Source organism: Dasypus novemcinctus, chromosome 6 (genome assembly GCF_030445035.2).
Source record: "Dasypus novemcinctus isolate mDasNov1 chromosome 6, mDasNov1.1.hap2, whole genome shotgun sequence".
NCBI classification, from domain to species: Eukaryota; Metazoa; Chordata; class Mammalia; order Cingulata; family Dasypodidae; genus Dasypus; species Dasypus novemcinctus.
The window spans coordinates 105,920,903-105,932,727 of NC_080678.1; the positions used below are offsets into that span (position 1 = coordinate 105,920,903).

At 46.0% G+C, this 11,825-nt stretch overlaps 1 pseudogene; it reads left to right on the forward strand.

The window, feature by feature from the left end:
• The window catches only part of LOC131278914 (FERM and PDZ domain-containing protein 2-like), a 104,620-nt pseudogene extending 93,347 nt beyond the window's left edge, over positions 1 to 11,273 (forward strand).
• The last annotated feature ends 552 nt before the right edge of the window (positions 11,274 to 11,825 follow it).

Genomic DNA, 11,825 nt, shown 5'->3' on the forward strand with positions numbered 1-11,825 from the left:
ACATAATTTAATCAAAGGCATCTCAGCTGACTCTTATACAGTCAAAGGTATCATGCTCAGAGAAACAGACCAGTTTACAAACATAGTCAGTATCTCTTTTTGGGATTCATAAATAATATCAAACTGCTACACCTTCCAAATCTGTGAATGACAAAGAGGGAAGAGAGAAGGGACCCAGACTTCCTGAGCCTCTGCTGTACCCTAGGTGCTGTCTGGAAACCTGCCTGCACTCTCTAATCTAATCTAATATGCAATTGCTGCCTAGGTAGGTACTGATATACTGTTTTAAAGATGAGGATTCTGAGGTGGTAGAAGTTAAGGGACTTGCACATATTCCATCAAGTATCTGAGACACAGCAGTGAACAAAAAAGAGCCCTTGTCCTGGGGGAGTACACCTACTAGTGTAGGGGGAGAGACAAGTACATACATGATGAAAGAAGTGAGTTTGAGATCAGGATCTGCACTCTGGAGAAAATCAGGTAGGATGATGCTACTGAGAGTACCTGGGGATTAGCTAGTGTGGTCAGGGAGGAGTATTTGAAATCTGATGATGAGAAAGAAGCATCCAGACAAAGATCTGGGGTAAGGTCATTCCTGGCAGGAGGAACAACAAGGGCAAAGGCTCTCTGACAGTAATGAGTCTGGATGTTTGAGGGACAGAGAGAAGCCAGGTGTGCCTGGGCTGCAGTGAATGGAAGGGAGGATGGAGGGGAAAGAAGTCACAGGGATAGGCAGGACTGGGATCAGGTAGGACTATGTAGGTCATAGTACGTACTAATTCCATCCTGGCAATGATGGGAAGCCACTGGGGGTTCAAGCAGGAGCGTGTCCTCATCTGATTTCTACTTTAGTAAGATCACATGGATTCCTGGTAGAGATGGATTGGAGGGGGGAAATGGGTTGAAGCTATTGTAATCATTTGGATAGGTATTTTTGTGGCTGGGACTGGGGTTAGAGCAGAATCATAAGTGAGAAGGCGTCAGATTTGGAATACGTTTTGGAGGTATCAATAATCATGGGATTATTGATAGGCTATGAGAGAAAGCAATGGAAGTTTGGTTTGGGCACCTGGGTGAATGGTAGTATCACTTGCTAAGTAAGAGAAGGGATGCTCAGGCTGAGCAGCTTGGGGTGGATGGAGGAGAAGCATTCTCAACAGCATGTAAAACTGAGATGCTTACAGGACATCTAGTGGAGATGTCACTAAGAAAGTTTTTTTTTTTTTCTTTTTTCTTTTCTGGAGAATAGGCATGAAGTCAGGGCTAGAGAGGGTGAATTTGGGAGTTATCAGCACATAGATGTTTAAAGCCATGAACTGGATAAAGTTACCTTGGGGGGAAGTACAGGTAAAGACAAGAAGTGGGACAAGTGAGTCATGGGACCCTGCAATATTGAGAGGTATGGTCCAGAGAAATGAGACCAAGAGGAAGGAGCCAGGGAGGGGGTACAAAAGCAAGGCAAGAGCAGAGCTTAGAAGTTGGGTAAAGAAAGCCCTCAAGTTGGAGCAAGGGGTCAATTGTGTCAAATGTTGCTGTGTGGTAGAGTGAAATGAGAACAGAGTTGTCCTTTGGCTGTAGAAAGATGTAGGTCATTAGAACCCTGATTAAAGAGATTCCTTTTGGCTGAGTGGGTGATCATCTGAAGTCTGGTTGGGGTGGGTACAGGAGAGAAGGGGGGAGATGCAGAAATAGTAAGTACAGACATTCACTTGAAGAATTTTTCTATGAAGTAGAGCAGAGAAATTGGGTGGATGAGAGGTAGAGGAGGACATGGGGATAAGATGCAGGTTGGCTGGTAGAATTTGCTCTGGGAAGATGGAGGATTTCATCTGGTTGTGTCCATTCTTACTGTGAAGAAAGAGGCCAAGTCAACTTTTGAGTTATTGGAGACTTGAGGAGAGGGAAGATGATTTTAGTCTGCTAGGTTGCCAAATTGCAATATACCAAAATGGGTTGGCTTTTAACAATGGGTTACAAGCTTACAGTTTTGAGGCTGAGAAAAACATTCAAACCAAGGCACCATCAGGTATTCTCTCTCTAAAGATGGCTGCTAGTGATCCTAGACTCCTCTGTCACATGGCAGTGCACATGGCGGTATCAGCTGGCCTCTTCTCCTCTGGGCTTCCTTGCCTTCAGCATCCTGCTTTTGTGGCTCTTCCTGCTTCTGTCTCCCTATTCATCCCATTAATAAAGGCTCTAGTAAGAGGACTAAGACCCACCCTGGATCACATGTTACTGAAGCAACCTAATCAGAAGGTCCCATCCACAATATGTTCACACCCACAAGAATGGACTAGCTTTAGGAACATGCTTTTCTGGAGTACATGCAGTCTCAAACTACCACAGACACTGAATTTATTAAGGAAGTAGAGAAAGATGATCTGGCACTTGAGTGCCCATTGAGATCTGCAGTCATACATTTGAAGTAAATCTGATCAGTTGCTCCAAAGCAGACATGGTGTATGCATGTGGTTTCACCAGGTACTGGAATTAAAATGCCTGCACATTACATATAATGAGGACAGAAGCACAAAGGATGGGAGCTTGGGGTTTCCTCTGAAAGGAGTGGTTACTGGGCAGAGTCATGGGCTCTAAGCATGGATAAGAGGGAAAGTGGGGACATTGCAGGTGGAGATGGTGATAATGAAAAAGCAGCAGGCTCTCTTGATTGGAGTCTTGAAGAGGTTGGAGGATGGCTGTGGAGGGAGCATTGGAGAAGACTTGGTAGGAGAGAATGGTTTCAAAGTGAGGTTTGGAGGTCTCCCCAAGTCATGCTGAAGAAAATAGGATAACTGCTATATATACATATTTTTTAATCTCATCCATGACACATTTCTGCTTTGGGCATTCCTTGATCATGTACTATATCATTATAATACATTATAATGCATTATACCAGCTGAGTAGTAAGTGGTTATGGTTTGTAGCCAAATACTTATGCAGATTTGGATATTTGGGGCTGTGCCCCTCTCACAGTAGGGTGTGCACAGTCAGAGAGGTCACAAGGCCACTCGGTGGGGGGCAGAAGTAAAGATTCCTCTGTTACAGGTGAGAACTGGCCTGAAAGTCTGTGCGCTCTAGCAAAATCCATGTAGGCTGTGGGATGGTGGTAGTAAAGAATGTTCAACAAAAGGGAAAATCATGGCCATAATGCAGATATAAAAATGAATACATGTTAAAGATTTTATTTAACTCATTCACTGAGGGAGGACGCTGGTTTGAAAAGAGAATTCAAAGAACCACAATATTTATTCACACAGAGTTGTAAAATAGATCAAAGACAATGAATCTGGTAGACTCAGATTCTAACTCAGAAGATAATACACAGCTTTGTATGTTTTTATCTCAGAAGGTTGAGCAGGGCTAACAAGGCCTCGACAGCCAACCTCAAAGGGCCGGTAGGGACGTTAGCAGTTGAGCCAGATCAGCTCGTGCTTTGAGCAGTGAGGCCCTCTAGGAGAGGGCAGCATGCTGAGGGTAGGGTGGATGAGCCAGGGAAATGGGAAAATGAGGCTTCCTGGGTGAGGACAGAGGAAGACAAAAAACTAAAAAAAAAAAACCCAGAAAAACAAAAACACACCCAAAAATCCCCTAAACATTTCTTACTAAAAAGTGGGATTGTCACGGTCACTTCTGTTTTTGTCTTGGTCTAAAATGTGCAGATTCTTTCTCCATTAAACACATAAAAACCACCACAATATTGGGGGTTTCCCAAGAGTCCCCAGGCTAAGGGGCTTTGGGATGACTCAGTGCGGGGCTCAGGTGCCAGTGGCAGCAGGTGCAGGAGCTGGATTCTCACGGATGTGGACTGCCCTGGGGAGCCAGCTCTGCTCTAAAATCCCATGGACCGAGACCTTTTCGCTCCTTAAAGGAGCAATCTCCAAATGTGGCTCAGGGTGCTTTGCATTTCTCTAACAGACTCCTGGGCTCTGGGTAGGCAAGGAGTCCCTGAGGAAAACCTGCCCTGCCTTGGAGCGGTGCTCCAGCAGGGATGGGGACAACAGCCAGGCAGGCGGTGCATCACCAGTCGCAGAGCAAGTCCTGGCTCTTGGGCGGGAGTCCTTCCAGAGGGCTACCGGAGAGACACAGCACCCACAGAGAGAAGCCTCGGGCCCCTTCCTTGACCCGGCATCAGGATTCCCTCCCTCACTTACGTGGACCTCACTGAGAACTGGACGCATCGGTGTGGCCACCTCCTTGGAAAAGGATGTGAGGCAAAACTGCTATTCCGTGTGTGATGTCAGGAGACTTGACAGGTAAGCATCGCCCTGTTTGCCGACAGTGGGTAAAGGCAGGGCTTTCGTGGGTGGACGTGGTAACCCAGCAATTACTCACGATGCTCAGAGGCCACTGCAGCCACCCCTGTTCTAGGCATTTGGAGGGAGAGGAGGAAACAAGGGAAAAGGAGGTGTGGAGCTGTTGTCACTAGCACTTGTGTTCTTTCAAGGAAGCAAACCCCACCCAGCCCTCGTCTGTCCCCCCAGTACATGCTGGAGGCAGCCCCTGGCTGGCCATGGGGTCTCTGGCAGCACACAATCCTTTATTGTGCATCTGACAGCATCAGGGTAAGAAAGAAGTTCCTTTGTAGACAACTCATTTCTATTACTGACTTTAATACTTTGTAATCGTCTCTTCCTTTAAAAAAAATCCACAGAAACCGAGTTATGAAACATTCTTTTTTGATAGCCATTTTTAACTTCATCTGCATTTTTGTGCCCATGCACCCATAAATATTTCTAGTTCCTTGTCCCGTTCTGATGGAGAACACACTTTTGATTCATTTTGATGACGGCTGCTTGGGAATCTGCTAGAAGCGGACAGATGCAGGTCGGATACTGCTTCTAGGAGTTTGCTAGATGCTCACGCACACAGCAGGCAAATAGTAAGAAATAATAGTTTGTGGTTTGAGATTACATAAAGCCCACTGAGATTAAATGGCTCTTATTTGTTGGTCATTCCAGATGACCTGGTAGGGCAGATTTATAGGAACTGTTGGGTGACATGAAGTCTGAAGCAGCTGGTCTAGACAATTAGGCAGGTGGCACCTGGGGTGAGCAGGAGCCAGCCATACACTCCCTGTAAGCATGCAAATACAATTTCTTAGAGAACACAGTGCATGCCCAAAAGTCCCAAGGTAGACCAGAGTGGGCAGGTATGTTCATTAGGGATTTTCATTTTCATTGTCTGAAAATTTATAAACACAAACTTATTTATTGTTCCTTACAATCGCATTTCAGGCAACCAATGATAGACTTGACAGAAAGAGAAAGGAAATCATCTCCATTGGTTTAGCCAAGGAAAACATTCTGCCTGATCTTGTAGGAAGTATAAAAGGAGCTGTATTTCACCAAAGGCGGGGGACCACTCCTGGATTTGTAAAGGCTTTACTGCCAGGTGCTGGCGTGATAAACAGTAGCCCTGAGAACTGGATCACACAGGGGCTCTGGGTTCATTTACAGGCCTGGTGTTTCACCTGCCTGGTGTGCCTGTAGTTAAATAGAGTCATTCATTAGTGGTATTATTTTTAATACTAAAAGTTGTTAATGATGAAATTATTTTTTATTAATTGTTAGTATAGATAGTCCCAGTTTCATATGTGCATTCACAGCATCTCAGGGTTGTTCAAAATAAAAATGGTCTAATCTCACCACATACCCCACGCTGGAAACTGCTCTGTAACACCCTTGAAGAAAGGGTGACTAACCTTTGCTTGAAAATCTCCAGGAGGCAGAACTTGGTGACTCTCAGGGCACCCCATTTTATCATCATGTAGTTGATCAGAAGGTCCCTTTTAAAATTAAGGTGAAATCTGCCAGTCTATTTCTTCTGCTCACAAGTCCTAGTGCCCTCTTTTCTGCTATCTTTTGGTCATTTGCTTTTTTTTTTTTTCACAAGAGATGTCATATTCTTTTATTTTTCCAAATCTAATTAAATTTGGCATAGTGTCGTAGTGTCTTTGCTTTGCCAGGTTATACCAGATGTCCAGAATCTGCCATTACTGGGCGAGACAGTTGCTGAGAGTTATACCGGAGTCCTCAGGACTTTTCCAGAAGATGTTGGTAGAGCCTCTGACCCTCATGGTGCTTGTCGCCTGGGCGGCTCTGGTTCAGAGGCTGCAGGCCCTCTGGCACCGGTGACAATGGCGTGCTGCTGCCTCACATTGCCTGGCTTCATTTTTACCCTATCTTCTCTCTCCCACTTAGGAAGCTTTCCTCCTCTCGGAACGAAGGACACAGACCAGGTCAGGTTTTCCTCAAGTGAGAGGGACCCAGCTAGTATTTAATGCACAAGTAGTGATTGCCTCCTCCGGGAAGACAAGCAGGGCTCACACTCAGCCTGGAAATGGTTCCTCCACCTCCAGAATTGGGATTCCAGTGGGGGACTGAGCCAGCAGCTCAGTTCAGAGGTGGCTGGCCCTGGCCAGTGGCCTCTGTTTCTGGTATTCCTGAGTCCAGCTCTCTTTCAGCAGTTCAGAGCAAAAAGAGCATGGACTTCCCAGTCATATGGACTTGTGTTCAGCTTTACCATGTTTGGGTGTGCTGGGAGAGGTGGCTTTCTTGAGCTTGGGGTTCTCAAGGTAAAAGGGGACAGTGACAACTGCACGGGGCCATGAGCATCAGAAGAACTAACCCCGACGGTGTGTTAGCTCAGTGTGTGGGACATAGCGGGAGCTCAACCCTGCCAGGTTTCCACCGAAGGACCAGGTCTCAGCAATTGAAATCTCCAGAAAATAATCAGAACGTGCCATCTGCCAGGGGGCTACTTCTTCCAGCCAGATGGTGGCCAGCCAGCACCCAGCAAACCCCGTGTGCTCAAGGAGAAAATGAGGTTTTATTTTTCCTTCCCTCTTCTCTTCTTTTACTGTGCTGTGTATCCGGAGATCTATCCTACAGCAGTAGATCTTCAGAAAGCACCTTGGAATACAGCAGTGCATTTTTACTCAGGAAGTTGGGCTGCTGTGCCTGACTGAGGAAGGCATGGGTCTTGGCTGGAGTTGTATCTTAGGCAAGGTTAGTTTTTACGCTAGGACATAGGTGAAAATCACCTGTAGTCGCGTTACCCTTGAACACCGCTTGGGATGTGTGATGTCATTTGGCTGCTTGCTGTGGGAGCCTGTCACTTCAGATGATATCTGAAGGCTCGTGTCTCTGGCCTGGGCTGAGTGAAGCTGCAATGCTTTCAAGGCTGGTCTTGTGGGAACCAAGGCTGACTCCAGGCTCCACCTTCCTGACCACGGGAGGGCTTGCCCTCATCTCAGGGAAAGGTGGCCACTGCAGACTCTCCAAGCTTATTTTTTGTCCTCTTTTTTTTTTTTTGCCTAGCAAATCTAGTTAGACTTATAAATAACATACATGCAAACACAAGTGCAGCAAGCACCATTCATAAAAGTCATGATCTAACCACTCTAAGACTTTATGGCCATCTAAGAACGCAATGTCAAACTGAATCCTTGACCTGAAGTATATCTCAGGAGAAGGTGCTAGTTCCTTCCAGAGCAAGATTGGAGGTTCAAGGCTGAATTCACCTGCACTGGCCATGCCAGGTGATATGTCAGGCAGCTAATCAAGGGGCGAGGTGCCAGGGGAGCTGGGCTGCCAAACAAGTGGGAGGGCCTGGAGTGAGGCTGAGGGCAACCAGTGAGGAAGGAACCCAGGCCGGAGGTGAGCTCAGAGCAGAGGAGAGCAGAGCTTTCTCTGCACAATGATGCTGTCCCAGAACGTTCACTCTGCCCCTACCTATTGCCCTAACCTACCCAGGTTTTCCTTTTGAGTTTCAAGTCTAGCAGTCCAAGGAACCTCTCTGCCTGTCTTAGGGACACCACCAACCCAACCTGCCAAACCCTGAACTCATGCTGGCAGGAGCAGAGGCCCTCAGCTGCAGGGTGCATTCACCTTGGCTAATGGGGACCTGACCCTCGTAGGGGCTGACATTGGAGAACTGGACAAGGTGGTGGAACCTTACATGAAGAGAAACCAAAACTGAATTTCATTTTGAATTTAACAGAAAGTAAACAGGGTGACTATAGTATCTTAATCTGGCAACCTGGAAATGCTATTTACTAATTGGCTTGTCCTCCTGAAATGTGGAAATAATTTTGGTGGCCCAACTCTTTAAAGAATAGTTGTTCAGGAAAGTCAGCAAGTGTCCTCTTCTCTCAGTAAATACCCTATCATAAGCAGAGGCTTCAGAACTATTGCACTGACCTTAAAACTGCACAGAGAAGTGGATTCCTCTCCTCAAAAATAGCCACCGGAGAGTGGTAGGATTTGGGGTAGAGAGACCATGTGAGGTTCCCAGGTCTGCCTCTAGGTTTCATCTGTTTATAAAAGGCTTCTTCTGTGGGAGAAAGTTGGTAGAGAGGTAATATATTAGTCAGGGCTCTCTAGGGAAACAGAACTGACAGGAGATAACTGTAAATATTATGAGATTATAGAAAAATTGTCTCACATGACTGTGGGAATGCACAGGTCCACAAGCAATGAAGGCATTCCACAAATTCCCCAGGGGCTGCTGGTTGGCTGAAATAGAGATGGAAACCCTCCCTTCTGACTGCTGAAATCATCACTTCTTCTTTTAAAGCCTTCAACTGATTGGGTGAGACTTTTCTCATTGTTCTTTTTTTTTTTTTTTAAAGATTTATTTATTTCTCTCCCACCCCCCACCCCAGTTGTCTGTTCTCTGTGTCCATTTGCTGCATCTTCTTTGTCCACTTCTGTTGTTGTCAGCAGCATGGGAATCTGTGTTTCTTTCTGTTGCATCATCTTGCTGCGTCAGCTCTCCGTGTGTGTGACGTCATTCCTGGGCAGGCTGCACTTTCTTTCATGCTGGCAGCTCTTCTTATGGGGTGCACTCCTTGTGCATGGGGCTCCCCTACATGGGGGACACCCCTGTGTGGCACAGCACTCCTTGGGCACATCAGCACTGCATGTGGGCCAGCTCCACACAGGTCAAGGAGGCCCAGGGTTTGAACCGCAGACCTCCCATATGGTAGATGGATGCCCTAACCATTGAGCCAAGTCTACTTCCCTTTTCTCATTGTTGAAGGCAATCTTCTAATTTGATTGTAGATGTCATTAGCCACAGATGCAATTAACTGACTGGTGATTTAAGTCTACAAAATGTCCTCATAGTAACAATCAGGCCAATGCTTGCTTAACCCAATAACTGGACACCATCACTTGGCCAAGTAGACGCATGAACTTAACCATCACAGGTAACTAGGGCTGGGAGCAGCCAAGGTCATCAATGTATCTGGAGATAGGGGGAGAGCAGAAAGCACTGAGTCCTCATCATAAAGGAAGCCCCAGTGGCTTCAGGCTGTAGAAGGGAGGCTGCGTTAGACCTGGGTGCTCAAGCTTGCCTGGAGCCCTGGGTGCTCAAGCTTGCCTGGAGCCCTGGGTGCAGGGCTCTGCCTCTTTGCCTGGCATGCTTGTAGCCAGCCCACCTGCCCAAACATTCTTGCTCTAAAGAAATGCCATGTCTTTAGCAAGTTCCCCAAATCTCCAAGTCTTGCCTTTTCCATGAAATAAGCTCAGACTTGGGACTCAACAAGGATACTTCTTCTTCCTCGCCTTTTCTTGCTCACCTTTCCCAGCACTCTCCAGGGCTGCAGGCAGCATGTGAGGAAGGAAAGGTCCAGCACGGTCATTCTCCCTGACTCAGCCTGGGATGGTGGGCTGGACTCTACTCTTAGGACCACCGAGCCTCCTCTGACACTCTGACCACCTCCTGCCTCCCAGGCAGACTCAGCTCAGGGTCACTGTCCAGGCAAGGGCATAGCTGGAGACCCAATCAAAGTCAGAGTGCAAGGAGTTTAATAGAAGGCATGGAGGGAGCATCGTGGTGAGAGACCACACATGGAGAATTGGGGTGTGGGCCTCGTGGGCACGTGGCTGCTGTTGGTGGCTCCTTAGCAGGCTCTGCACACCTCGCAAAGGGATTGGGTATGGACTCAAGCAACAGGCTGGGTTTCCCTTTCTGAGACTAAACTTCTGTGGCTGTTCCCTCCCTATGTTGATAAGGAAATTATTTGGGCTAAGTTTTTTATTTAATCCAATTATCCTTCAAAGTGCTCAGTGATTTTGAATCTTTTTTTTTTTTTTTTAAAGCAAAGGTTCCTCTTAAGACCTTGTAAAAAGTTTCTTTTTATACACCTGAGTGTACATACAGGTACATGAAATACACATTTACACATACCCTATAGCTCTCATAAGCAGAAGGATTTCTCCTTCATGTTGAAACTCCACTTGGGACAGGCAGCCCCTGCTCTGATGGCTCCATGGGCATTTGGGGTTTTTAGCTTTTGGGAGGAGCCAGAGCTGATTCTAAAAATGAGAGACATTGTGGGAGAGGGGAGGGGAGGGCGGGTGGCACACAGCAAAGATCACCCATTAATCCAGGTGTGGGGAAGGAGTTCTCCAGAGAAACAGAACCAAATGAATATAAATGGATATAGGAATATATCTATACATTTATGTATCTATATATCTATATGTCTACATCTACATCTATGTCTATGTCATGTCTATGTTTATATCTATATCTATTTCTTTATATCATGTGTATATCTAAATCCATATCTATCTTTTATCTATTGTCTTTGTCATCAACTTACCTATTTATCATCTATCTCATCTATTATCTATCTCTATCTTTCTATCTGTATCACCTACCTATCTATACCTATCTATCTAATCATTTATCATATCTACCATCTGTCTATTCTATCTCTATCTGTCTGTGTGACTTTCAATCACCTACCTAAATCATCTGTCAAGATCTGTTTTAAAGAATTGGCTTACCTGAGTGAGGGCTGCCAAGTCCAAATTCCACAGAACAGCTTAGAGATGGGCAATTCCTGGAGTATGCTGAAGTCTTTAGTCCTAGCCTATAGGGAGGGCTGGGAGGTGTGGAGGGTATCCTCTTCAGACAGAGTTCATTCTGGTTGTTGCAAAAACCTCGAAGTCCAGTCTTAAGCCCTCCAGCTGATTGGAGGAGCCCACCCACATTGCTGATGGTGATCTCCTTCACTTCCTTTATTCCGTGTCTACTGATTATAGATGCTAATTCCAACTACAAAATACCTCCACCCCAACAACTAGGCCAGTGTTTGAGCAAACACTAGCCACTACAACCCGGCCAATTTGACCACAACTTTAATCACAAAGATAAGCAATGATTAGTGTCTTGAGTAAAAAGCTAAATCTCTGTGCTCTTCTCTTAGATTCACCTTCTCATCCTCTCTAACCAGACTCTCCACAGATATTTTCTAAGTGCCTTCTCTACATGTTTGATATGCTGTGCAAAAGGCCCTGCTGTCTGCATGGACTGCTTTTTCTAATCTAAAAGCGGCGTGGTAATGTCAGGGCAGCCCCTGGGAAGACTTATCCTTCTACCCTGCTGTCTGCTGGTTGCCTCCGGAGACACAGAGCTTCACTGTTGGCCTGCCTCTTGTTTTCTCCCTGAGACAAAGGCTGCTCGGACTGCCTGCCTCTCCAAATAGCACTTGGTCAGTGCTCTGAAAAGAACCTGCTCTTTGCAAAAAGGGCTTTGAACGTTTTCTACTTGAATTGCTCCCAGCCTCCTTCTTTGGCCCTTTCTCTACCTGATTTCTTCTGTGGAAACAGTAATCATACTACTACTAATAACACCCAACATTTATTGAGAACTTATGTCCCAGGAGCCATGGAAGGGCCGCATCGTATTATTTAATTTTGAATGTCCAACAATCCTATCTGTCACTTGACCTTCTCATTTTTCAGAGGAGAAAATCAAGGTCCCAAAGAAGCCAATATACTTGCCCAGGATCTGACCAACTCAGATTA